Source organism: Dermacentor andersoni, chromosome 9 (genome assembly GCF_023375885.2).
Source record: "Dermacentor andersoni chromosome 9, qqDerAnde1_hic_scaffold, whole genome shotgun sequence".
Classification (NCBI taxonomy): Eukaryota; Metazoa; Arthropoda; class Arachnida; order Ixodida; family Ixodidae; genus Dermacentor; species Dermacentor andersoni.
This window is the reverse complement of record NC_092822.1, coordinates 139,611,348-139,638,821: the sequence shown is the minus strand read 5'-3', so window position 1 is coordinate 139,638,821 and position 27,474 is coordinate 139,611,348. Positions and strand designations below refer to the sequence as shown.

At 48.7% G+C, this 27,474-nt stretch overlaps 1 long non-coding RNA gene across 1 annotated transcript in view; it reads right to left on the bottom strand.

Annotated features, from left to right (window-relative positions):
- The window catches only part of LOC140213138 (uncharacterized), a 74,168-nt gene that overhangs the window by 7,349 nt on the left and 39,345 nt on the right, over nt 1-27,474 (bottom strand). The window lies entirely within an intron of this gene.

Sequence of the window (27,474 nt, the reverse complement as noted above, 5' to 3'; positions counted from 1 at the left end):
GACGTTCATGGCTGCAAATGTTCGCATTTCTTGAGTGCATAAATGTCGGCACCAGAACACCGGAATTGGCATACCGATTGCCCGCATCGTTGTCAATCTCCGATGATAATCACTGTCGCGGAAATGGTTCGAACACAGCATAGTTGATTTCGTGGGCACGAAATTCTCTCTCCTTACCGCACCGACCCACTGCGCTGCAAGCTTCTTGGCCTTCGGTAACATGTGAAACACCACATTGTCTCGCCCGCCTGTGTGCGCACAGCCGAATGCTGGACAGAACGAGGGCATGCTGGGCGCCCTTGGCTGTAGGCACTCCCGCAGCACAGAAAGAAAGCACAGTTCACGCAAATCGCAAAAGAAAGCAAACGTCAGCGGCGGCACATCTCTCATAGCGTCGTCTAGTAATGCGCAGGACGGAAATAAACACGCCAGCACATGACAGCAAACCGGCCCGCCGGCACACTCCCCGGGAATGACGTCACTCTCGCCGGTTCTCTCCTCCGGCTGCCTCCTCACCCGGCACTCCGGGAAGCGACGGGGGCGTGTCCGCGGGGGGATTTAGAAAGCAATTTCCGCCCCTTATATTAACAAAACGAAGAAAAAAAATTTCAGAACCATACATTATAGGTCTGTTCTTCCCAATCCCAGTAATTCATGGAATTTGAAAACCGTTTCAGCTTCCCTTTTAGCCCTTTCTCTTTCTTTTTGGATTCAAACAATTAGATGATGGATCTTTCTAGCGCTTTAATTTTATCTGTTGCTTGAAAAATTCCCACTGCCTATCCTATCTTCATCAATATTCTTAATTTCGTGCATCACTGCTGCATTGAAAGATTCATCCCTTAATACATTTGAATTCAGTTTCTATAGCACCCATGAAAAAGTCTTTCTTTCTTTCGTCCTATTTGACTGTTTACAAGACAGTGATCAGTAAACGAAATCATCGAAACACCGTAACTGCGGCACTTTGTGATCGTATCCACTGACAGGTACAGTACGTCTAAGCGGGCATGACTGCTTTCCTGAATATGAGTCTACTTCAGAGCTCGGAAGCCCTCCGGGCACTCTGTAATATGCCCTAGCTCATACTCTGCAATCATTTCTGACAACACATCACTGCTTTTGCCTTTAACCATTCTACCACTTGACGTATCACTTGAATTCAAAACACAATGAAAATGCCCAACCAAAACAAGCTGCTTAACAATGCACATATACTGTCTTAGGTTAGAAAAGAAATTTACCCGTTCGTGTACCACACTTGAAGCATAAACACACATATAACTCCATGCAATATGACAATATGTGAAATCATGCAGCACAAATCTACTGGAAAAACAGGAAGAAACATTTTGCACTGCCTGTCGTGGGTTCTTTTTAACAAGGAAGACGTACCCTCCAGACTTGCCAATAGCGTAGCTCACTACACAGTGATACAGTGCAGTGAACCTCCACAGCATGTTTACCCTCTTCTCATCCCGTTCCACTTTTGTCTCCTGCACAGCGAAGATGTCAAGATCATCTTCCATTAAGAACCCGTACAGTTGACTTCGTTTTTTTCCTAAACGCCAAACCTCTAACGTTTAAAGTGGCCAGTGCAAGTGACGTTTCAGGAACGATTATTGATTCGTAGAGAAGCTAGGCCCGGAGCATGGCGCTTACTTTGCGTGTCTAGCTCAATGCCTCCGGGACCGCCCGGTAGGATGTTTTCACCACTCTGCGATAGTGGATTGTCGACAACTTTCCTATGCGTTGTGCTTCCAGGCCTTGCCCTGTGGTTCGTGCCCCTGCCGGATGACGTTTTCACAGGCGGTCCCTCGATGTGACCGAGCGATGTACTTCGCGCACCGACCTTGTCTTCTTGGCTTGTGGCGTATTCCAGGTGTCTTTTAACCGCCGAGACAACGCCAGTGCTGCAAAAGACATCGCTGACGTTTGGCGATGCGCCGGCAGCACCCCACACTTCACGGGACGCTTTTCGCGGTCCTTTGTTTAGACACTAGTGCAGGCGCTTCGGCTACTTGAGAACTTATACCTTTTGCCGAGTTATCTATTGCCTCAGCCAATTTTACTGCAGGGTCCGGCTGGCTGCGGAATGCCTCTGATCGATCTTCACTTACTGGAGTTGAGGCATCGCGATGTAGCCCAGTTGTGGTGACATCTCCGCTACCTCTCACTGCGTCATCTGCCTCGGTCACATCCATAATGTGCACCGTTGAATACTCGTTATCAACTGTTCCCGCCCCTTAAGCGTAGGAACGGATGCACTCGGCGTTGACGTGGCTAAAACGCTGGGACGAGTGAGACTGAGCACCGTGGCAACTTGTACTCGCGACGAATGTACCTTTCCCAAACAATGGCAGCGCAAGCCCTGCATAAGCCGACGTGGTGCAACCAGCAGTGCTAGTTCACCGGGGACGTGAATCTGGTCTGGCAGGCCGTCAACTTTGAGTCCATTCTTGAGCTTCAGGAACACAGTTTGGGTTGTCGAACCTTTTTCGTTCACTCCCTCCGCACGCTGGCGCTCCCGAGTGACCTCGCTCACCTTGCCAAACGGCGCCAACGCCGTGCGCGCGTCGTCGTCTGCCACGCCGTGTAGCAACCAATGAAGCCGGAGCCTCACCTTCTGCTTCTGCGGGTAGATAACCAGACAGCTTCGCCCCTTGACCTGAAGTGCTTTTAATCTAGCCAGCCACTTCCTCCCCTTCGGGTGGTTTAATGCCACGGCCCACACGTGGTTGATCTCGTAGGCGCGCAAAGCCACGACGTTAGGGAGCAGCCGTTCTTTTTCCAAAGCGCGCCGGAAATCTTCACCCGTGAAGGGCGGCGCTCGAACTTGTCCATGCAAGAACACTCTGTTCAAAACGACACATCGTCTTGGCAAATGTTGCAAAATAATCTCGAAATGCTTATCGACTTCAGCTGCAATCCTGTTACCGTAGCCCAAGTGGGCCGTGGAAACCGCTCGTGAAGAGCCAGACATTCCACGTCCGGTCACCCCGGTGGCCAAAGAGGAAATCATTACGCCACGGACGCATGCATCGAAAAGCAGCATAGGACGCCCTTGTGAATTTTTTGCGGGCAAGCAAGCGACTTGACACACATGGCGCGTTTCAATTGGGACACCTCGTCAGGTTGAGCCGCTCTCAGTAGCGACTGTGAGTGTCCGCAGAGTATTCTGCAGAAGCGGTAGAGAAAAACCACGAAATAAGTGCTCAGTGATGTGCTTTGCCTTTCTCTGCTGGTAACCCACATTCGAAGCGTGCAATGGGTGTGATTCTTTTTAGATAACGTTATCTTAGTGTCCATTCCGCTGAGACTAGTGCCCACAGCAGCTGAGCAGGAGCTTGCTTTTCGTCTGCGGTCACAACCCTCATGCCAGCAGTGGAAGACAGCACGGCTCCACCACCGAACCGATTGAGTGCTGCAGCGTTCATAGTGCATCCACATCGCTTCGTCGTTTTTTGCAACCAAACGCACTCCACGTCTCGGATGCCCCCTGACCCTCAGTGCAAGAGCCGCGCATGCGCTGTCGAGCGTAGGACAGCATGGCGACGGTGGCCCTACCGGCGGGTACGCACCTTGATAGTCCGTATAACTGCTACAGCAGAAAGTGATTGTCACTTAAGTATCCTTGCATGACTTGAATGCAAAAGCAGCATGACTTCCCAACTTTAGCCTAATCCGTCTCGGTCTAATTTGTAATACCCTCAATCCACCCTAATGCACTTTATTCCACCTTAATTCACTTTAATCCACCTTGCTCTAATTTGTATCAACCTTAATCCACGTTTATTCACTTTTATCTACTTCAGTAGCGTTCACTTCTATCTACTTTAGTAGTATTCACTTTTATCTACTTTAGTAGTTATTCACGCAGTGGCAGCAGTGGACAGCAGACTGAACGCGTTCTTAAAAAATTCTACACTTGTTCACAGGAAGCCACTGGGATATCACGAAGGCCTTGGAGTATCATCAGAGCTCCGCCTGCACGCCTGGCTGACAGCCGAAGAATCATCGTGCCGATCTTCGCATCGATAAGTGCGGACAAGCCACGTGACCACACTCTGGATACAAAAGGACGGACACTACCGGCTCTGCTGGCATTCACGCAGTGGCAGCAGTGGACGGCAGACTGAACGCGTTCTTAAAGCAATTCTACACTTGTTCACAGGTTGGTGGTACTTTTAGCCTCTCTTGTAAGGGCTGTAGATCTGATTGTGCCCACTGTTGCCACAGTGAGGTGTCTACTAGAGTATTCGTGGTGATCTCGGACATGGAAGGAAATGAGTGTTTGACATGTCATAGTGCGTTGCCTGAAGATGACATGTATATAACATGCACTGGTTGCAAGTACTCGTACCATCTAGGGAAATGCTCGGGGGTGGAAACATCCGATTTCCGTGCCAGGGGTGATTCACTGAAATCTAGCTGGAACTGTGCAACATGTGAACTTGGAAAAAAAAAAGATGTGGCAACACCGTAACACCAACGGAAGACTTAAACATTCAGAAGAGATTGAAAGAGCTAGATGAAAAGGTAACAATCATGCTTACCCTCGTGACTAAAGTTGACAATTTGACACAACTATTGAAAACAGTCCGTGACATTGAAACATCGATACAGCACCTTTCTGACAAATATGATACAATATTAAGTAAGGTAGGCAAGCAAAACTCTGACATTACAGTTTTGGAAAGTAGGGTCGAGGCCATAGAGTCGGGAACGCCCGCAAGCCCGAAGGAAGTGAAACTGCAGCTAAATGAGCTGGAACAGTACAGTCGCAGGCAAAACATGTAAGTACATGGCCTCGCAGTGGAGGCACACGTAGACCTGCTCGCGAAAATGAATGATCTCGCATGTAAACTTCAGCTACCACTGCTTGAGAACAGTAACCTTGATGCGCTTCATAGGCTACCTGCACGAAAGGGAAAGAAGCCTATCCTTCTTGCTCGGTTTTCATCCGTCCTACATAAGGAAGAGTGGATGCGCAATCGCTCGCGCCTTGAGAATGAAGCACCAAACGTGAAATTTATGGACAACCTGACACCTTTCAACAAACGCCTTCTTTGGCTAGCAAGTAGAAAAGGCAGGGAAAAGAACTATCGGTTTGTGTGGCAAAAAAATGGTCACATATTTGCACGAAAAACTGAAGGCGCCGACGCGATTCGCATCCGCGGTGAAAGTGACATTGATAACATGATATAATGTGCTATTTCTCTGTGAATCTACTGTGAATGACAGTTCAAATGGATAACAGTCCTTATCACGATGTTAACTATTTTAAATGTATGAAGTTTTCAAAATCCGCATGCTTTTCCTTTTATCATCTGAATGCATGTAGTTTAAAAAACAAAGAAGAAGAAAATGATATTTTTGTGTCGTCATTGAACCACGAATTGGATGCGCTGGCTTTCACTGAAACCTGGTATACTGAATCGAATGATGTTGTTCGCTCTCCTGGTTATAGGTGTGGAGCACTATTTAGGAAAACTAAAAAAGGAGGTGGTGTAGCTTTGTACATGAAAAACAGTTTTTCTTACGAAATAATTCCACAGTTCACAGTTTTGACCCCTTCCTGTGAATCACTTTTATTCGGACAAATGCATTCATCTTTGGCGTAATTTATCGGCCACCTTCTGCGTCTCCAAGAGTTCTTCAACTTTTTAGAAATAGTACTGGGCGACCTCTCCTTACAAATTAGACCTGTGGTATTAATGGGTGATTTTAATAATAACCTAGTAGAACAGTCAAATTCTGTCAACGAATTTGTTGATATGATGTTAGCCGATGGCTTTTCCAATATAATCGCAACGCCTACTCGTATCACAGGCTCCAGTGAAACACTTATTGATCTATGCCTAACAAACAGTGATATTCGTGGTACCACGGCAGAAGTACTCCTGAGCGACATCAGCGATCACCTGTCAACCTTCTGCTTTATGGAAAGGTCAACTAAGCAAATATTCGAACATACTTGCCCACCAAATAGTTACCGCGTTATAAACCAAAGCAAAATCGAATATTTTCGTCTTAGCTGTCGAATGGAGCCAATTGCAGTGTGACGAAGATCCTAATATTTTATACGACAAATTCTTGCACAAAATAACAGAGTCGTACGAATGCGCTTTCCAGTTGTAACAATGGAAAAGTGCAGAAAAGGAAGGAAGCCTTGGATTACACGTGACCTGCTCAGGCGAATCAAAATACGAAATAGGCTTTTCTCCAAGTTTCTAAAATCTAAAGACTTGACAGTTATGAAAGAGTATAAAAAAGTAAGAAATCACTTAGGTGCAGATATAAAAAAATCAAGAATTCAATACTACGCTCATAAATTTTCAGATATCTCCTTTGATCCTCAAAAAACGTGGCGTACAGTCAAAGACCTTCTACAGAAAAAAATATACCTACACAAATGACAATTGGAGGAACGGTTCTGAGTGGTAAAGCTCTTGCCAATGAGTTCAACAGACATTTTTTGGCATTTGGAGATTTTCCTGCAGGAACGCCCAGTAATATTAGGAAATACATGGAATATAATCTTCAGCACAGCCTTTCTTATATCCAGCTACTCCTGCAGAGATCAATGATATTATATTAGGTTTAAAAAATAACTGTTCTTGCGGTTTTGATGGCATTAAGGTAGCACCAATTAAAGCAATTGCTGACCTAATAGTTAATGTACTTTTTTTTTAATGCGAGGATAAATGCCTCAGGGCATACAAGGGTATGTGATGGGGGTGAATAAGGATGATTAAATGAATGAAAAAAGATTTGCTGACTTAATGAAGTCCAAGAGGGATCGATAATGCGGTCCCTGCGTCCAAGCAGTGCAATGGCTCAGATTATGCGGCGAGAGTCCCGCTGCTGCGAGGTGCCGGAGCCTCGTCGGTTTCAGTGCGGGCAAACCCACAGCAGGTGGTGGATGTCGGCTTCAACATTTCGCGACTTGCAGAGTGGACACTCAGGACGAGGATATAGCGGGCGAAAGTGCGGCCACTTCCTAGTCACGGCAGGAGTGAGGGCTACCCCGACCCGGGTCCTCCGAAGCGCAACCTCCTCTGCACGGGTAAGACCGCGGGGGAGGTTTACCGCACACGGAGGTATGAGAGCACGTGTGCGGCGCCGGAGGTGCTCCTTTCTTGTTAAAAGGAGGGTGGCATCATCTAGGTGAAAGAGTTGAGGCAGTGACGATGGAGAGGTCGCTAGACGGGTCGCAGAATCCGCACGGCTTTGGAAGCTTAGAAGGTCGCGTGGGATCCACTCGACAGATATTGGCTGCGGGATGCGTGCCGCCAGAAGATGGATCTGTTGGCATATGTCAGGGCTGCGACTGACGCGTCGCAGAAGCCGCGTCGCCTGGCATCAGTGCGGATGACGATGCGGGCCGTGGGGACCATGGGAAAGGCGGCTACAGAGCACAACGCTTCTCGGATAGCAAGGAGCTCAGCACAAAAGGAGGAAGGAGGTTCTTGGACTTGAAACCGGGTCGTCTTATTAAGGGCAGGTGCGCATGGGCAATAAATTGCAGTGGTTGTTTCACAGCCCTTAATGCTTGCATCAACGTAAATGACGATGGAGCCAAGCGGCAGGTGGGCATCTTGAGCTACAATTCGGTCACGAAGCGACGCCGCCGCGTGAGTTGATGTCGGGCGATGTATATCAGTTGGCTTGTTATCACTCAGCTGTACAAAACTCCATGGAGGAAGAACTGGCGATGGTGGTGGTAGAAGCGAGTTCGAGAAAGCGTAAGCCCTGAGAGCTCACGGTGCGTGTGAAAGGCTGGTCTTAAGCTTGCGAGCATCACGTCGCTGCTGCACCAGCTCATCTAGTGTGTTGAGCTGTGCATTTTCTTGGAGAGCCACGATCGGGGTGATGCGGGGAAGGCAAGTGATGACCCTCATTGCCTCGCGATTAACAGCCTCAAGGCGATCCCATTGTGCCCTCGTCAAATGCTGGAATTGGGCTTGATAAATAAGGCGTGGTTGCACTACCGCCTTCATCAATTGTCGCGCAACATATGAGCGGGCGCCGCCCATTTTAGGAGCAATGCGCCTAATCAGACCCAACGTCTGAGTTGCCTGCTTTTTAGCGCTGGAGAGCCAAGCAGTTCCGGTTCCCGACCCGTGTACCATCAGACCCAGAATTTTTATAGTTGAACATTGTTGAAGAGGGGTTCCGTACAGATGAAGACGAATGGGTGTTCCAGAGAGTTTACGCCGGCCCCAGCGATTGGCGACTGACATGTAAGCAGATTTGCTGACGGAAAGCCTAAGGCCGACCAAAGAGGCGTAAGTCGCCGTGATATCTAAAGCTGATTGAAGAGCAGCGGCTTGAGTCTGCAGGTCGTGATGAGTGCTCCATACCGTGATGTCATCAGCGTACAACAGGAACTTTATGTCGGGTACATCGTGCAAGCGCCATGCAAGCGGGATGAAAGCAATATTGAATAATGTGGGTGATAATACAGATCCCTGGGGTACGCCACGAAGAGGGACAAATGAGCCGACGGCGTCACCACTGAGGCGAATTGCAAAATGTCGGTCTTCAAGGAAAGATTTGACAAAATTCCGTACTCTAGGGGGAAAATGCAGCATGTCAATTGAAACCAAGATGGCAGCATGACTGATGTTATCATACGCCTTTTCGACGTCCATAGCGAGGACAGTACGGACACTGTGGCTACGAGTTGACGATAAAACCGAGGATGCCAAGACAGCCAGCCCATCTTCAGTACCTATGGATGGACGGAAGCCAATTTGAGCAGGGTGGTAGAAACCGTGGTGCTCTAGCCACCACGACGTTCGTGTGGCTAGCATTTTCTCAGCAAGCTTGCACAACGTTGACGTTAGGGAAGTGCGTCGGAAGTTGCCAAGGTCAGTCGGCGGCTTGCTTGGTTTCGGAATCGAGATCACAATAGCTGACTTCCAGCCTGGAGGGACAACGCCATCTAGCCATACCTTGTTAATGGTGTCGAGGAGTTGAGGCAGCACAGCGGAACTCAGGTTCTTGTAGGCCTCATAAGTTATAGAGTCTGGACCTGGTGCTGTCTTGCGACTGGTACCATCTATCGCTGCAAGCAACTCAGGCATGGTGAAAGAGCTTGCAATCCCCTCGGAGTCTGCTGTAGATGGTAACCTGTCGATATGTGTCTGAATGCCTGCCAAGGGAGCACCATTTGCTGTTTGAGGCAACACGTCGTACTGCGGGAAAAACTTCCGGGCTGCTTCTCTGGCGAAATCATCCGGCGACAAGCCAGCAGCGAAGCAGGCTGTGGCTGCCGCGTCTGGACGGCGGCCACCGTGTTCCATGGCACGGAAGGTTCGCCAGAGAGAACCATTCGATGTCTTGGATGAAAACCGCTCACACCACGTATGCCAGTGCCTCCGCGAGAGGTCGCGTTCATATCTGCGGGCCTTAGCAATAAGGAAATTCAGTCTTGTACGTGCTCGTGCAGAAGTGGGGTCTCGGTATAGGCAGGTTGCGCACGTAGTTCCCGCGCCTACTAGGGCGCCCCTCGCGGCGGCGAGCGCGGAACCGGCAGGATACGACCGGCTCGCTTGCGTTCGGAAAGCCTGTATGTGCACTGTTTCGCGCGTAGCTGTTGCCTTTTCTGAGCAATGCCGAAGTGCAGCCCCAGCTGTTGAGTAGTGGGCTGCCACAGCACGTACACCAACTCACGAGGAACAAAGTTTTACAGGTTTCCAAGCCGACCATATGAACCAGAGCGGCGTCAGCACTGGATAGCGCTCGTCCGACGGCATAAGCTGTTTTATGTTCCGGCGTTATGCCAAGTGCGTTATAACGCTGAATTCTTTGCTTTTACAGCAATGATGGCAGCAACGGGACACCTGCAGTCAGTGGCGTAGCTAGGTCTTCTGTCCCCCCCCACCTGCCCCGGGTTTATTCGAGGAAGGCGAGGATATCAACAATTTCCGCGCGTCTCCAGACGTATATGACACCCCCCCCCCCCCACTGGCCCCTTGCACCCGGAGCCCACGCCCCCCCCCCCCCCTTGCTACGTCACTGCCTGCAGTGCGTACCGGCATATGCAGCAAACAAAGTAGTTTGTTCCCACACTATACCGCAGTAAAGCTGTGGAACTCTTTCCCAATCGTCTCCCATTCAAACAGCGCTAGGGCTTGCTGAGAGATTTAAGGAGGGGTAGCAGCCGGCTGAGCTGGCATACACCCTTCTGCGCCCAGCATATCAACGAAGGGGCAGATGAGATCACCAAAAGTTTTGACAACGTGGTTTATTGGAACCTCCTTTGCACGCACTGAAAAATCGCAACATAAAAGTATCGCACTTCCAGTAACTTGGGCGAAAATATTTTCCCAGCGTACAACTGGTAAGTTCATCCCCTTTTTTTGTGTTTGGGGAGAGCAACGTTAGAATACCTCTGGTAGGTCTTACGAGTCGTTCGTACGCCCCACGTTCTTGGATGAGATGTTTTGGATTCGTATTTGCCGTCCTGTATGTACAGGGAAACTACCGCGGCGTCCTTGCACTTCCCTGCGATACCAGCACGGCAATCGCAGCTCCCCGCTAGGATTTGTCTGCTGTCGCCGATCTTCAAGAATCAATGTCGCCTATAATTTCATGCGTCAACACCATAGATAACGAAGTAACTTAAGCTGAGATTCACGCATCTCGCTGTTGCATTTTTTTTCGTTTGCGGAATAAACCTAGCAGTCACTTCCGATCAGTGCGATTTCAGCACTTCGCTCACGCCGTAGACGTGCCCCACTTCAAATAGACGACTTCATTTCTCTAAATTCTTTTCCCTAAAAAAGCTATGAAGATCTTGTAATTCCCGAAACCCGGTTAAAATTAATATCGGCACGCTGTTTCGCGCCATCGCTGCCGTTTGACAGGACGCCAAACACGCAGCGCGGGCTGCTGACGCCGTGAGTAATCCTACCACATTCGCGCAACTATTCGTCAGATGGCGCTAGGGGTCGGAAAGACAGGGCGCCGCCTAGCACTTGCAACGTGCCCATGCTGCCAGCTCAGCTTGTCTGCGAGCAGCCCACAAGTTGAGCAGGCCGATATCCGGTGCCGGTCGATCGACGTCTACCCAGCTGATGGTTGTAGCTTCATTGAGCGCGCTTTGTATGCGGTCAACAAGTAGTGGTGACGAGTCCACAGAGGTATCTTGGAGAACGGTGCGAAATTTGTCCCAGTTGACCACAGAACACTTGCGGCGCAATCGGCGGGCCTGCGACGGATGAAGGCCGATGATGATAGGGTGGTGTTGGAATCTCGGCGCTGACTCCCGTTATTGCAATCGCACCGCTAGCACGAGTTGTTGCAAATGGGTCGCAAGCCCCAAGGGTAGCGTTGGCCTGGCGGCCTGGGGCACAACTGGAAGCATCCGAAGGTCCTGGCAAAGCATGAGTCGACTGCTAACAGAACAACTTGTTTATTCTAGCATCGCAAAAGAGCGGCCGGTCATGTCGACCGAAGTGGAGAGACGGGAGAGCACGTTACTCAACAGAAGAAATCGGAGCCTCTCTCTTGGCGTCCGGGGGCAGCTGCTCTTATACTCTCGGAGTCGAGGGCAAGAGGAAAGCCTCGTGACGAGGCCACGTGACGGCGGGGCACGGACAGGCTGAGAGACACGTTGAGACGAGTGTAGTGACGCATCCGCCAAGCCGGCGCCGGTCAGACCTCCTCGCTTCACACTTGGGGAGCTCCTCTCCCCGGCTGCCGCGCCTTGACAAGCGTGGGCACCAACATGCACACACACACACACACACACACACGCACACACGAAGACACGTGGCATTGAAACACGCCTGGACGCGCTTGGCAGGGAGGCGTTGCGGCGGCGTCGAACGGGCCAAAATGTCCGCCGCTTTGAACGAAGCCCCGGCGTCCGTTGCATCCGCGCCGGCTATACCGCGCGTCGTAGGCGAAACGTAACAGTGGTGGTCACTACCCCAGCAGTCGGGCTCCAGGTGCCAAGTGGGAGTGCCGGGACCCGATCACCACGTAAGATCCGGTGCGTATGTTGTACGTCGAGCTTGAGGCACAGCTCACGTTGCTGAATCGGGATGGTTCAGTAGTACAAACAACGCATCCGCGAAGGCGTCCCGCACACGCCTACCTCGAGGGCTAGAAGTAGGGTACCCCCAATCTGGGTGAGGGGCGTTGAAATCACCACCAACTAAAATAGGACACGCTGGGTATTGGCGACGGACATTCACCAACCAGCCCAGATTAATTCTTGAAGAAGAGCCACCGGCTGGTCTTATGTAGTATGACACTACCACAACAGTTGCCTTGGGTAACTTCACAGCTACTGCCACTACCTCCTGATATGAGTTACACCAGTTTTCAAGAGAAAGGCAGACCTGAGGATAGCGCCTATCCACATACACTGCCGCCTTTCCTGGAGGGGCAGCTGTGTGCACGCGATGGTCACTCATCGAAGGATACACGTATCCACTGAAGCCCGGAATGGCAGGCAAGGCGTTGGTCTCCCGTAGTAACAGGGCCCACACCTGCAGCTTGTTCATACGTAGACGGGATTTAAGCTCCCCCACTTTCGTGGAGAGCCCTCTACAGTTCCATTGAAGCACGCCACAAACACCTGTGCCCGCCATTTTGATTACGAGTCAAGACGTTGCAAAATCACAGATGTCAGGTTGGATAACTGGCTGACCATGAACCGCAAAAGGGATGTTGTAGAGTTATCCGGCAACGGAGCTGAAGATCTGGTAGACTCTGCGACCGATACAGCGGGGCGTGACAGAGACAATGTTGCAGCGGAATCGATACTTGTAGTGGTGTGAGATTCCACTGCACGTCGCCGACGCGCAAGTAGTTCACGGTGTTGTCGGAGCTTGGATACCTCCGCTAAAAGGCGGGCAATTTGATTGTCAACTGCTGCCATATCATCACGCGGATGTTCCGGCCCGCTCTGCTTCTGTATAACCAGCGGGCGACGGCAGTCTTTGCGAACTTTGTCACTGTAAGTCTGTTGGGAATGGGGTGCAGGCGGGTCGGGCTCGGAAAGCTCTGGCCAGTCGTCCTCATCCCACTGGAGCGCCGCAAACCTGTTAGATGTCAGCACTGGTTGTGTTGCAGCATGCTGAGGCCATTGCTTAGGAATCCCGCGACGAACCTTCTGAGTGGCCTTTTGCTTTGTGGGACAAGTTGGAGAAGTGATCTCGTGGTCGTCGGTCTTGCAGAGTCCACATCGATAAGACACTGCGCCAGCTAATACAGCTTCATCTGGCGCTGTAAATGGACATGATCGGCGCATGTGGTCCGGTCGGAAACATTTGTAACAATAGACGACACTGGGTTTATATGGCCGAGGCGGTAGAATGCAGCCATAGTAGTACAGGCGGGCTGGGGGAGTTGGTGGGCCCTGCAAGGTGACGATGCAAGAGCGCCCCTTTCCCATGTAACGCGCTTGAATGACACGGTGAGTAGGACAATAGAGCTCACGCTGGAGAGCAGTCTGGTCCTCGCCAACGTCAACGTTGTAAACGACACAGCGCTGTAGATCCGAGCCCTCTACCAGGTACACCTGGACCGGCACGGTGACCTCGCTCGTTATCGAGAGACGTTGAAGCGCTTGCAAACGCTCGACAGCAGCCAATGTCGGGAGCCACACAGCGATGGTATCTGACTTCTTCCGGGCCGTGAAGCCGCGGAAGCCTGTGGTGCCAAGACAAGCGTCTAGGTTTGCCTGAATAATCCTGTTCGGAATCTCCGTGAGGCTTGTGGGGGCCAGAGCTTTAATGGTTGCTTTATAGCAAACTGAGCCCGGTGTCGACACCACTGGGTGGTCAGTCGTTAGACAGGAACGCTTGCCTTGGGAGCCGCTGTTGACCGAACACGAATCTGGTGCAGATTGCTCCGAAGGACGCTTCTGAGAACCACGGGCGGCCGACGGCACAGATGGTAGCGCAGAAGACAAGTCCATAGGAGTACTCGTTTCATCATGCACAACAACTGGAGTCCCATTCCCGATCGGTGTCTGGGAAGCCATCGCCGGGCTCCGCCCTGAGGGCAGATCACTCACGGTCTGATGTGCATTTTGGGAAGCCGATGGGTGGGCTGTAGCCGAAGCACTTGGAGCAGGAGCCAGGAGCTGGGATCCAGGCTCAGGCGTCAATTGTGCGGCCGGTAACGCCGTCGTGACGAGCGGCGCCGGCGAATCTACCGCCTCCAGAGCGTCACCGGAGGCGCTAGGCCTAGTCCCAGTGTACAACTCAGCTGCAGGGCCGATGGAGTGACATTCGCTGAATGTCAAAAAACCGGACTGCGCATGAGCATCCGGGGCGTCCTCAGATGTGTTGGGGTCCAATCTCTTGATGTATGGAACGTTTTTACGCGGAAGGCGAGATTTTTCACAGGAGCGGTGAGCAGCCACCTTAGCAGGGAAACTTCGTCGTCGTCCACCCTTAATGTACTTTGTCTTATAACAAATCTAATCTTGACAACAGGTATACTGCCCAACAGGTAATAATGCCCTTAATGTACTTTGTCTTATAACAAATCTAATCTTGACAACAGGTATATTCCCCGAAAAAATGAAGATGGCAAGAGTTGCTGTTTTGTTTAAAAACGGTGCTGCAAATATAATTAGTAATTATATACCTATATCAGTTCTACCGTTGTTTTCTAAAATAGTAGGAAAAGTGATTAATACATCGATTACTACCTATCTTAACACCAGTTAATTTCTTCCATCTAGTACGGATTTCAGAGGAAGAAATTAACTGAATCCGCCTTGCTCAGTATTAAGGATAAACTTAGAAAATCATAGAAAATTAGAAACAACATAGAAAATCAATTGTACACACTAGGTATTTTTCTAGACTTCAGCAAAGCGTTTGGTTCTATTAAACATAATACACTTCTTAGCAAACTACCGCATTATGGAATACGAGGCACTTCAGTTAAATTATTGCAGAACTACCTTTCCAGTCGTTCCCAGTATGTTGTTATTAATAATGCCACGTGTAATTCTGAGCTAATCAAATTTGTGTTTCCTCAGGGGTCAATCCTAGGACCTACTGTTTCTTTTATACATCAATGACATGGTATCTATCCCACAAACCCCTTCTATTATCCTTTACGCTGACGACATAAGTGTATTTTTTTCTGGTAACAATTTAGGTTCCTTAATTCCGCGTGTACACTTATGGCTTAAGGATCTATCTGACTGGCTGGTTGCAAATGAACTCTCATTAAATGTTGACAAAACCAAGTACATTAATTTTACCCCTGTTAACAGACCTGTTTATATTAATAATGATGTGGCATTCGAGTCGCGACCGCTAAGAAAGGTAACACAAATAAATTTTGAGGTATTCAGTTTCATGAAAACCTTCGTTGGTCTTGCCATGTTCACTATATTAAGTGCAATATTGCACACTGTATTGCTATGCTTAATAAGTTTCGCTTATTGTTGCCTCGTTATATACTACATCAACTGTATTTTAATACTGTTCATTCGCGACTGCATTACTGCCTGCTTGTTTGGGGCACCACTACTAGGTCTAACATGGAAAGCCTCCACCGATTACAGAAAAAAAGTGTGCGCTTTATTGAAAATCTACCACAACGTGAATCAACATCTGTATATTTTTCGCAGAATCGCCTCCTGGACATTCAATCACTATATAAACTGCGATTATCAGAGCTTGCGTATTCAGATTTCAAAATTGATCGACAACTCTTCGCTTTTATGTATACCAAACATGATTCCCATTATGAGTTTAGGAGAACCAACTTCATCAAGTTTAAATGTAGGACGAATTACGGGACACAGCTGTTAAGTTGGCAAATTCCTAATCTGTTAAATCTTTATTCTGCTCAGATAGACATCATGGAAAACTGTTCCTCTTTGCATGCTTTCCGTAACCAGGCAAGGAGATTTTTATTAAATCGTGTATAAACCAGTTAGAAATTCTTTTCCTTTTTTTTGTCACGTGAACATACTTGTCATGTGAACATTCTTTTTGTCGTATAGGAGATCCAGTTGGATTCCTTGCTTTGTATATTTTGGTCAATAGAACATGTTTGTAGTTATGATACATTCTTAATTAGATTGATTTGAATGTACAATGTATGTATATTGCTGTATGTGAATTGTTGTAGTCTTCCTGTAAAAAAAAATTGTTTGTACTTCGTAACTTACCATGTCGAAACAGTGCCTGCGTGAATTCAGGGTATCTAGGGCCTAGTCAGGTGACCACGTGTGTCACCTTTAGCCTTCTTCACCCGGACAACTGTATATTGTCTAAATTTCAATAAAGTCAAAGCCCACTTTAATCCACCTTTGTCTAATTTTTACCAACTTTAAACCACTTTAATCCACCTTCATAGCCTGCTTTATTTTTGCAAGGACTATAGGTATGGCTGACTGTACTTTCTTTTTTCACGGAGCGTACGGTATGGTACTTCACCTTAATGACTGTACAAAACATTGTTGACATCAGTATAGTGAGAATTTCGGTACCACTCATTGCGGGCACAGCCGGTTTTTCGGCTCGAGATATATAATCCTTTCGCATGAATATAATTTAGGAACCTGGCTGCTCATTGATTACGATTTGAGACATCACGCAGCCACGACAGAGCTCGGGCACGGAAGATTTTCATTTTCATTTATCGCTCATGGCTTCATGCACGGACTCATACAGGCGGGAGTACCGAAGGGTGTGAGTGAGTGCACGCGAGTGCGAACGTGAGTGGCTGCTGCTGAGTTAGGTGCTAATAAGGATGGCGGTTAGCAAGAGTGGACGTCAGTGTGGAAGTGAATGTGAAAGTAGATGTGACCTTCCAGCATGAGTAGCTGCTAGAGAGCGAGTTCACGTGAGCATTAAAGTGAGCTTGAGAGTATCATTGAATGTTAGCGGAAACTGGTGCGAAACATGCTTGTGTGCCTGTGAGGATTGTATTTTAAGTGCTCGTTTTCTATTACGGGTACAGATTCCTCTGTCGGCCATTGCTACACGGTTAGCTTCTGTCGCGCTCAGCAGAGCGATGAAATGGCGCATCACTAAAGCGCTCATGTTTGTGGTGTGCTTGTATGACTACAATCTATTCGTGTATCTATGCGCCAATTAATTTTGCCCTGTTTCCATATGTGACATAAAGCTGCTACCGTTAATACAATAGGCACCTTAAGCTGAGCGCTCACCATACAGTTCACCCAGACTGGTGTATTCCAACAATTTTCACACAACTGCTTAGAGGGAAGGCGCACAGCGTGCGCACAGCGCTGGGGAGGTCCACCTAGTGGACATGTCGATTTCATCTGCTGTTGAAGTGCTCATTGGCTGGGCTGAGCTGCGCATCCGCAGCAGCGAGGCGCCACAACCAATCAAGAATTCAGCCGCAGACGAAACGGACATGTACATTAGGTGGGCTCTCGCAGAACACCTTCCCTTGTGTGAGCGACGGAACGTAGAACGCTTCTCTCACTCCGCTATTTTAAGTCGATTGAGTGCAGCGTATGGGTGCGTCCAGTTGCCTTCTTGTTAGTTTTGCAGCCGAATTAATGGCGCACGGCTCGGCAAGACACGCTAATCTAAGAATTTGCAGGACACTTAAGCTTCGCCTTTAAGGGTGGAACGTGATAGCATTCAAAGATCCCTCACTGCTTCTGACGCTTGCCAGCAACGGCAGCTTATGTAACCGTACTGTTTACCCGGAAACGCTGGCGGCGCACCCTATGCACGGAGGCGAGCTTTCTGGTAGAAACACAGCCTCTTCGTGAACTGATCCCTGAGGTAGGACCCCACCCTGCCAAAAAAATTACACCATTTTGAGGTTTATGGTATTGTTTCGCACTTCTGCCTGAGATGATTCAACATAAAAGGCATGCGCTGTCGGTGTGTTCTTTAATGACATTTGTTTGTGGCCTGCCGTCCTCAAAATTCCATGCAATAACTTTTTTCGAGAATTTAACACGGAATATGAGCAATCTTAGTGATAGTATGGTGTGGCAATATGGCCCGCATATACCGCCTGCATATAACAAAGCGTGGCATATACATATGCCTAATAGCGTAGGGTAATTTTCGCTCACTGACACTCCGCCGACACCGACACTGAATTTTCTGCGGCACGGGGCCCTTAACGCTCTTGCGTTAGAACTATGGGCACCTTAGCAATTCTTATGATGTGGAAATACGAGAGCATTACTTGTCGCTGACTGTTCTACTGAATTTAGTGCTGCGTTGAAGCGTTGCTGACTTCAATGCGGCTCAGGGGCGTAGCCAACGGGTGGGCGGGGGGGGGGGGTGCTTAAGAGGCTCTAACCCCCCCCCCCCCCCGAAAAAAAAATTGTGCTGTCATGCATCACCGACGAAAACAACCCACGGCGCCGGAAATCATTCTAAATGTTGTCTAGAGTGTCTTTTTCGTGCTCGAAACAACATTTGGGCGCGCACATTGCGAACTCGGGCAGGATTTCGTGGCAACGGCCATGCTTCTGAGTCACATCGCTCAAGGAGCCCCATCCTAGCCGAAAGTTTCAAGGGCGTCTTCTTGGCGACCGGGCTCGTCGCGGCATCTTGAGGAGGACGCGGAATCTTTTCAATTTCAATTTCGAAATTTTATGGGTATACAGCTCTCATGAACTTTCGATGCGAAAGGTGCATTGGCATTTCCAAAGTCGGGCTTTTGATTTCGAATTTCGGAAGTTTGTGGGTTCACTGCTCTTATAAACATTTGACGCCAAAGATGCATTGACTTTTCTAAAGTCGTACATCGGGCCATAGTAAGAATCAAGCCCAATTAACACACTATCAGACAAGTTGAGAAAGCACGCAGCGAGGCCCGACAAGATGAAGCGTTGTGGTGGTTCATTTGTGCTGTCATGTCAAGGAAAAGAATATCAAAATTTTTTTCAGCTGCACCAAAGCATCAATGTCAAGAAAGTAAAGCCAGCAAAGGTAACTACGTTTTTAATTACTTTTTCTGCTTTCACTTTTATTCACGAGGACACATTGAGTCTTTTCACTTTTCTTGTTCTCGCTACCCGCGGGCTACCAGAGCCAGCCAGAGCCCATCCGTTCTTCTTGTGTTGCTCTGACCACCGCACGGCGCACTTGGGGGCGCGTTTGTTTTTCTCTGGCCGAGTGGATTTTGGCCTGGCAGGGTTTTGGAGCGCTTTCCGGCTAGCACACGTGAAAGAGAAACAATGGTCCCTCGCCGCCATCACTGTGGAGACTCGACGAATTGCAACGCGTTCGCTTGAGGGCTTCACCATCACGTCGATCTTAATCACGTCGATCTTATCGCAACCTCTCCAGAAAGTGTTTTATCTCGCCGGTGTAGGATACCGAGCAGTATGCGCATGGTTGTCAGTGGACGAAGCGTCTCTCGTTTTCTTCAATATTACTTCGGTAGCCACATTAGGGGCTCAAAGTAGGCATTCGATTGTGGCCGCATGCTTTCATACGAGTATTTTCTTTTTATTTCTCTACTGCAGCCCCACAAAAGAAAAAGAAAGACATTGTTGTCGCTAAGCGAATTGTGACATGGCGAAGGTTCGATTTTTGTACTTCTGCTTCTTTTGCGGAAAGTAATGGTCCACAGGACTCTTCAGTTGCCGGATACTGTTATATTATTGCGATAGCAATTCTATGGAAACTCCAGGCGCATTCCTGCCGTCACCGTCTGCAAAACCGTCTGCCACCGTCTGCATTCCTGCAAGGCACGTCGCAGCGTTCACATCATCGTTGCAACGAGGGGACGCTGCCGTCAACGGACCAACCGTATAAAAAGAAGCGCGGAAGGAGGCGACATTGGCAGCGGCAGTGGCACCGAAAGACCCCGTCCTTAAAAATCTGCCCTGTATCATTGCAGGTTAGTGCTTCTTTCCATCCATTGAAAAAAAAAATTTTTTTTCGCACTTCCTAGTGCTGCTGCTGCTGCCAAGGTGCATAACATTGTGTGTATCTCGACTGCTTTGATTTTTTGAACATGGCGGGAAAGGATGCTGGAAAGCAAGATACAAACTTGAAAGAACTACGTGACTTAGCCAAAGCACTTGAGACTTTCCGGCCTGATATTAGAGCGGAGACGCGGGAGACTAAAGCAGGTATTCCAGAGCTGAAGGATGGCGTGTGCTACTGCACTGAAATCTGCAATGACGTAAAAGATACGGCCGCCGACATAAAAAGCTTGAGGATGGAAATGCAGCAACTGCTGAAACAAAACATGTATTTGAAGGCTGAAAATTCAAAGCTAACACAGAGGTGCGAGGAAGTCGAGCAATATCAGCGCCTAAACAATCTGGAGGTGAAAGGAGCCCCCGCTGGCTGCAACCCACTGACCGCGATGCAAAAAATAGGCGAGAGAGTGGGGGAATGTGTCGAAGATGACGACGGTGACACGTGTCACTGGGTTCGCACGCCGAAACCGGGCGTCCAGAATATAATTGTGCGCTTTGTTAGAAGAAGCAAGCGAAATGCTCTGCTGTCGAAAAGTAGGAAGCAAAGGCTCAACAGCTCGCTGTTTGGCACGAAAGAACGACGACCAATCTTTGTAAATGAGCACTTGACACCTAAAAATAAAAACTTGCTTGCGGCTGCGATTCACAAAAAGAAGGAAGCACACTGTAAATTTGTGTGGACGTCCGGAGGCAGGGTGCTTGCACGAAAAAATGTGGAATCCCCTGTTATCCACATCGCTGATACGCCAGACTTGGAGCAAATCCACAGCGAGTAGGAATAGTCTTGCCTTCTTTTTTTTTCCTTTTTTGTTTGTTCATTTGTGCTGTTCATATCACTATGGCTGAACTGATCGACAACTGCAGATATTGTACTGTCAATGAATTTAATAGCGCGTTATCCCCAACAGAAAAAGGGCTTACAGTAAGACACATAAATTGCAGAAGCATAAAGGGAAAAGCAGATAATATAGCGGCATTGCTATCGTCCGTATCTTCTGATATTGACGTTTTAATCTTTACGGAATCTTGGATAACAGACAAAGCACACGCACCACACTTTTGAAGCTACCGTTCAGAATACCTCTGTCGTGATGGAAAAAAAGGTGGTGGAATAGCCATTTATTTCAGGGTTACATCGTCTAATGAGATCCTTGAACACGTATCAGTTACGAACGCAGACACTTAGTGTCTAAGCATGCGCATTAGCAAAGTGTTAATTATTGCGCTTTATCGTCCACCCCAGGGGCATAAAAATAAATTCTTAGAATTTCTGGACACAATACTTGAGTCCACTACTTCTAATACTCCTTGTGTCGTTATGGGCGACATGAACATAGATCTCATTTCAGGTGACCCATATGCGAAAAAGTTAGAACTTGTTTTTTCCACTTACGGTTTAACAAACTACATCACAAAACCAACCAGGATTACTACGCACAGTGCAACAGTACTAGATATATGTGCTTCGAATGTAAACCCATGCGAATCAAAAACTCGGATTCTATCCTATGACTTAAGCGATCACCCCTGTATTTTTTGCTTCATTTGCTCTAGAAAAAGACAGCCAACCAATTAAACAGCTGACAACTGAGCGACGAAAAAATGACGAAACGAGGGAAACGTTTTTTCATATAGTTAAAGAAGTTGATTGGCACGCTGTCTATTGCAAAGAAAATGTAAACGATGCGTATGATAGATTCATAAAGTTGCTTCGCGCTTGCTATGTTGCTGCGTTCCCAGTAAAAATATCTTCTAGAAATAAAAAAAGCGAAGGAAGCCATGGGTTACCTCAGATTTATATTATCGTATCAAAGTAAATAATCAGTTATATTATGGCTTTGTAAGCACGCGGGCGCCTGATAAATTCGAACTATACAAAAAATACCGAAGCACCCTCACGTCTGATCTGAAAAAAGCAAAGCACCAATACTACGAGAAAACGCTTGAAAGAATTTGCAACGACCACAGAAAGATATGGGTTCTGGTGAACTCGCTCACTTCCAGGAAAAAAGGTACTGTAAGGAGCTCACCATAGATGGAGAAACGCTGCGCGCGGAAAGATTGGCTGATGCTATGAATACTCACTTTGTTAACGCCGGTTCCTATGTATCTTCTTGCGAAACAGAATGCAATTTTGGCGCTCTCAATGCAAATACATTCTTTCAATCTATCTAAATGCAATGCAATCTATCTAAATGGGGTGTTGTAAACAACTTACCGTACTATCGTCCCATATCTGTACTTCTCACAATATCAAAAAATTTTGAAGCCTTTATTTATGAAAGACTCCTGGTATTCTTTGACAAACGTCAACTAATAGCAGAAAACCAATATGGTTTTCGCAAGCCCAAATCAACTGAGCAGACTCTAGTAAATACCAAAGAAAAAATCATCGAAAATATGGAAAATAGGAAATAAACGCTTGGTCTATTTCTAGACCTCAGGAAAGCCTTTGATTCTATACAATTCGATTTATTACTAAACAAATTATCCAGGTATGTAGTCCGAGGCGTTGCTCTTGATCTTCTCAGAAGCTACTTATCAGATCGTTTTCAGCTTGTAAAGAATAGCGGAGCATTTTTAACGGAAATGAGACTAAAACACGGCGTCCCTCAGGGCTCCATACTTGGGCCACTATTATTCATCATCTTTATAAATGATATTGTCTCTATCCCTGGTACCTCTGACGTCATCATGTACGCAGATCACACAAATATATATTTTTGTTGCCATAACCTTGCGACAGTTGAGCGCGATGCCAATGCATATCTTTTTCATCTATCCAGATGGCTAAAACAGAAAATGCTGACATTAAATGCCTCCAGAACTACATACATGATATTTCTTCCTACTAACAAACCATTGTACAGAAACATAATGCTACAATTTGAAGAAAGCGCAATTAAACACGTTGAAAAACAAAAATTTCTCGGGGTGTAGTTTCAAGACAAACTAAGTTGGACTACACATATAAATTATCTCATTTCAGGTTTAGCACGTACAGTTGGATGTTTGTACAGGATAACCCACTCTGGCCAAAGCGAACTCTTTATTATTCTCTTTTCTATTCCAAACTTACATATGGTTTACTTGTCTGGGGTACCACCACAAAAACAAAAAAACAACACGCTTGTTATACTCCAAAAAAGATTTTACGGTGTTTTGAAAATTATTATGGTAAAATGCAAGATTTAAGAACGGCTCCCTTATTTATAAAACATGGTATACTGCGGGCAGACAAGTTATACTATTTCAAGCTATTGCAATCAATACACAGAAACAAACTCTACACAAAAGATGAAAAAATTCCTAGCTATTGTCTAAGATTCCAAAAACGACGCACTCCTAAAATACGAACTGAATACGGACGACAGAAAACGGAATATCAGGTAGCTGATATATTAAATAAGTTCAAAGAAAAATTGGATTTTGGTACCACTATAAATATTTTCAAAAATAACAACATATGTATTAATCATTTCAGAATTAAACTACTCTCAGAAATGTTCGCTGTGGTTGTTTCTCCACTTACTATTTGATTTCTTTTGGTGTGTGTAAATATGCAAAGGCGTGCAATATGTATGTGTGTATACAAACATCTTCATATATTGTATGGGTATAGTTGCATAATAAAAAAAACACGCACGTGAAATGTATGCTCAATGTATATATGTACTTCATACATTATGTATGTAATACAGACATACATAGATACTGTTCTTATAAAAACGTAAAATGGTTATATTCTGTGTTTTTCGTGTTTTTTTGTTTATTTGTTTGTGATGAAAGCGTGACAGTTATCTTTGCCTAAAGCCGCTTGCGAAACTGTAATGGGTGAGAGGCCTTTGTCAGGCATTTTAAGCCTTTAGCGTCTGCCCCTCTAGCAGGCTCTGTATTAGGTCTGTTGAAAATAAAGCATTCAGTCATACATGCTACGTATGCAGTCCAAGGTTGATAACATCGCCGTCGTACGCAGCATGCGGTATGTGTAAGTGAAAGCGTGAGCCTTCTATGGCGGCTCAGTCTTCTGTGCGCAAGAGAGAAAAGCGGGGAGGAAGCCGCCTTCCGACGCCCGCGGTGCGTCGGGGGGCGGGCCTGAGGATTCTGTGATCTACGAATATGTCACTGCGCGACATGTTTGCCTTGTTTGACGCATTACGTGCGGTGACTTTTTTGCTTAAGATACCTAGATCAATTGGAGACTTATACGTATAGTTAAATATATTGCGGATTGGATTGGAGAAACTTCATTTATGCCTGCAGTTGGGCGCTCGCGCGCCCCGACGAGGGCCTACGTCATCCTCGAAGTTGCCGTTACTCGGCGCGGGTCTCCGCTCGCCGTTGCCGGCTTGCTGGGTCCGTGCCTTTCGAGCGCCTCGAGGACCTGCTGGACGGCCCAGAGCTGATCGTCTCGGTCGTAGCTCCTTGCGGCTGCCTCGAGCCGCGGTGGGAGTGTTCTTGATTTAGCGTCTTCTGGATATTTCATGCAGTCCCACAAGATGTGCATGTAGTCTGCGGTCTCCCTCCGGCAGACTCTGCACATATCTGTCGGATATGTCTCGGGGTGCATGCGATTCATCAGTTTCGGGCTCGGTAGCGATCCGGTCTGGAGCTGTCTCAGCACTACCGCCTCCGCTCGACTCAATCTCGGGTGCGGGGGTGGAAGAGTCCTGCGAGCCAAGCGGTAGGCCTTCGCGATTTCATTGTAATCCGTCATGCGGTCCTTAGTTCCGAACCACGTCGGACGGTCTGTCGCCGGGGCGCGGTTGGTTAGCGCTCGCGCCGCGGCGTGTGCCGTCTCATTATGGTTCTCATTGCGTTCCGACGCGTCGCCCGCGTGCGCCGGGAACCACTTGAGTCGTACTTTTCGTTCGTCTGGTTTTACCGCTCGCAGTACGCGCTCAGCCTCCCTGCAGATTTGCCCTTTGGAGAAGTTTCGCACCGCCTGTCTTGAGTCACTCAGCACCGTGTGGCAGTCTGCGTCGGCGATGGCCAGGGCGATGGCCACCTCCTCCGCTTGTTCCGCTTCGGTGCTTCTCACGCTCGCTGCCGTCCTTGTGGCGCCGGTTGACGCCTCTATGACGACCGCTGCGAAGGCGTTCCGTTGGTATTCGGCCGCGTCCACGTACCGCGCGTGTTCGTCGTTGGCATGCTGGTCGATGAGAGCCTTGGCCCTCGCCGCTCTTCTTCCCTTGTTGAACTCGGGATTCATGTTCTTCGGTATGGGGTCGATTCTGGTCTGGCGTCGGACCTCTTCGGGGACGGGGAGCTTCATCTCCACCTCGTTCGAGCGTCTTATTCCCAGATCGTCCAGTATCTTCCTCCCGGCTTCGGTCATGGACAGCCGCTCCAGTTGAGAGGTCCGTTGCGCTTCGGCTATTTCTTCGAGCGTATTGTGTAGCCCGAGTTGTAACAAGCGGGTCGTGCTTGTGGACTCGAACAGGCCCAGCACCGTCTTGTACGCTCTTCTGATGAGCACGTTGATCTTGTTTCGTTCATGTTGCAGCCATCTGTGGTAGGCTGCAACGTACGCGACGTGGCTGATGACGAAAGATTGGACGAGCCTAATTAGGCTCTCCTCTCTCATGCCAGCCTTTCGGGAAGTGACTCGCTTGAGGAGTCGAATCGCGTTGGCTGCTTTTGCCTTGAGACGGGTGATGGTTTCGCCGTTCCTTCCGTGCTTTTCGATGACCATGCCTAAGATCCTAATTTTGCCGACCTCGGGGATCACGTTGCCGGATTTGGTCACTATTCTGATTTTTTCGCTTTCGCGTTGTCTGGACTTGCCTCTGCTGTATTTGGTAGGTGGGAGTATGAGAAGCTCCGATTTGCTCGGCGAACATCTCAGTCTGGTGCCTTCCAGCTGGTCTTCTATTGCGTCGACGGCGGCTTGCAGCGCGCCCTCGATGTGGGCGTCGCTGCCACCGGTCACCCATATCGTGATATCGTCCGCGTAGATGGTGTGCCTGACGTCTTCGATGCGCCCGAGCTTTTCGGCCACTCCGATCATTACCAGGTTGAACAGCACCGGCGAAATGACCGATCCCTGCGGTGTTCCGGTGCTCCCGAGCTTCTTCTCTTGCGTCTGTAGGTCGCCTGCTCGTAGCTCGACGGTCCTGTCCGTGAGGAAGTCCTTGATGTAGTTGTAGGATCTTTCCCCCATGTTGAGCTTGGAGACTTGGGACAGAATCGCCGAGTGTTTCACCTTATCGAAGGCGCTCTGCAGGTCGAGCCCTAGGATGGCTTTGTTGTCGCGGGCGCTGCCACCATCATCGATGATTTGGTGTTTGAGCTGCAGCATCGCGTCCTGCGTGCTGAGATGCTGTCTGAAGCCGATCAAAGTGGCCGGGTACAGCCCTTCTCGTTCCAGGTAGTCTTGCCACCTGTTGAGCAGGACGTGCTCCAGCACCTTGCCCACGCAGGACGTGAGCGAGATGGGCCGAAGGTTATCCGTGTCCGGCGGCTTCCCCGGCTTGGGGATCAGGATGGTCTTGGCTGTCTTCCACAGCTTTGGCAGCGCGCCCGCTCTCCAGCACTTGTTGTAGTATTTTGCGAGCTTTTCAATCGAGCCGTCATCGAGGTTCTTGAGCGCCTTGTTCGTGACGAGGTCCGGGCCGGCTGCCGACCGGCTGTTGAGGTCGTGCAGGGCCGCGCGTACCTCCTCGACGTCGATGTCACGATCGAGCTTCGCGTTAGGCAGGCCGCTGTACGGCGCGTGTTGTTCGGTAGGTGTAGTCGGCAGGTATTTGTCGTTAATGCGCCTGGTGACTTCATCGACGCCGTGTGCTGAGACCGCCCGATGTATGAGCCTGGCGAGTCTGTCCCTTTGGTGCGACTTGGTCTTCGTTTCGTCGAGCAGGTGCCGCAGTAGGTTCCACGTCTTCCCGCTATGCATCTGCCCGTCTGCCGCGTTGCAGATCTCGTTCCACTGTTGCATGCAGAGAGCGCGGCAGTGATCCTCGATCGCTCGGTTCAGGTCCGCCACCTTCTTTCGCAGTCTACGGTTAAGCCGTTGTTTCTTCCAGCGATTGAGTATCGACTGTTTGGCCTCGATGAGATGCGCAAGCCGGCTGTCTACTTTGTCGATCTCCGCGCCCGTTTCAATCTCTTTGGTCGCGTCGCGTACGCTCATGGTGATTTCGGCCGTCCACGAGTCGATGTCTTCGATCTCGTCGTCACCGTCGCTCTTCTGGCTTCTGGCGTCTCGAAAGGCATCCCAGTCTATCCATCTGTGAGTTTTGACGCTGGTGTCGTTGTGTTCCGGTATGCCGATTTCCACGATGGTGTGGTCGCTGCCTAGGTCGATCCCCGTGTTTCTCCAGGTGATCGCGCCCCGGATGTCGTTCTTGACGAACGTGAGGTCCGGAGTCGTGTCCCGGGACACGGAGTTACCAATTCTCGTCGGATGTGTCGGGTCCGTGATGAGGGTGAAGTCGAGTTCCGTGGCGTCTTGGTACAGGTCGCGGCCCTTTGCTGTGTACTTGTTGTAGCCCCAGGCAGGGTTCATCGCGTTGAAGTCTCCGCACGCGATCAGCGTGTTG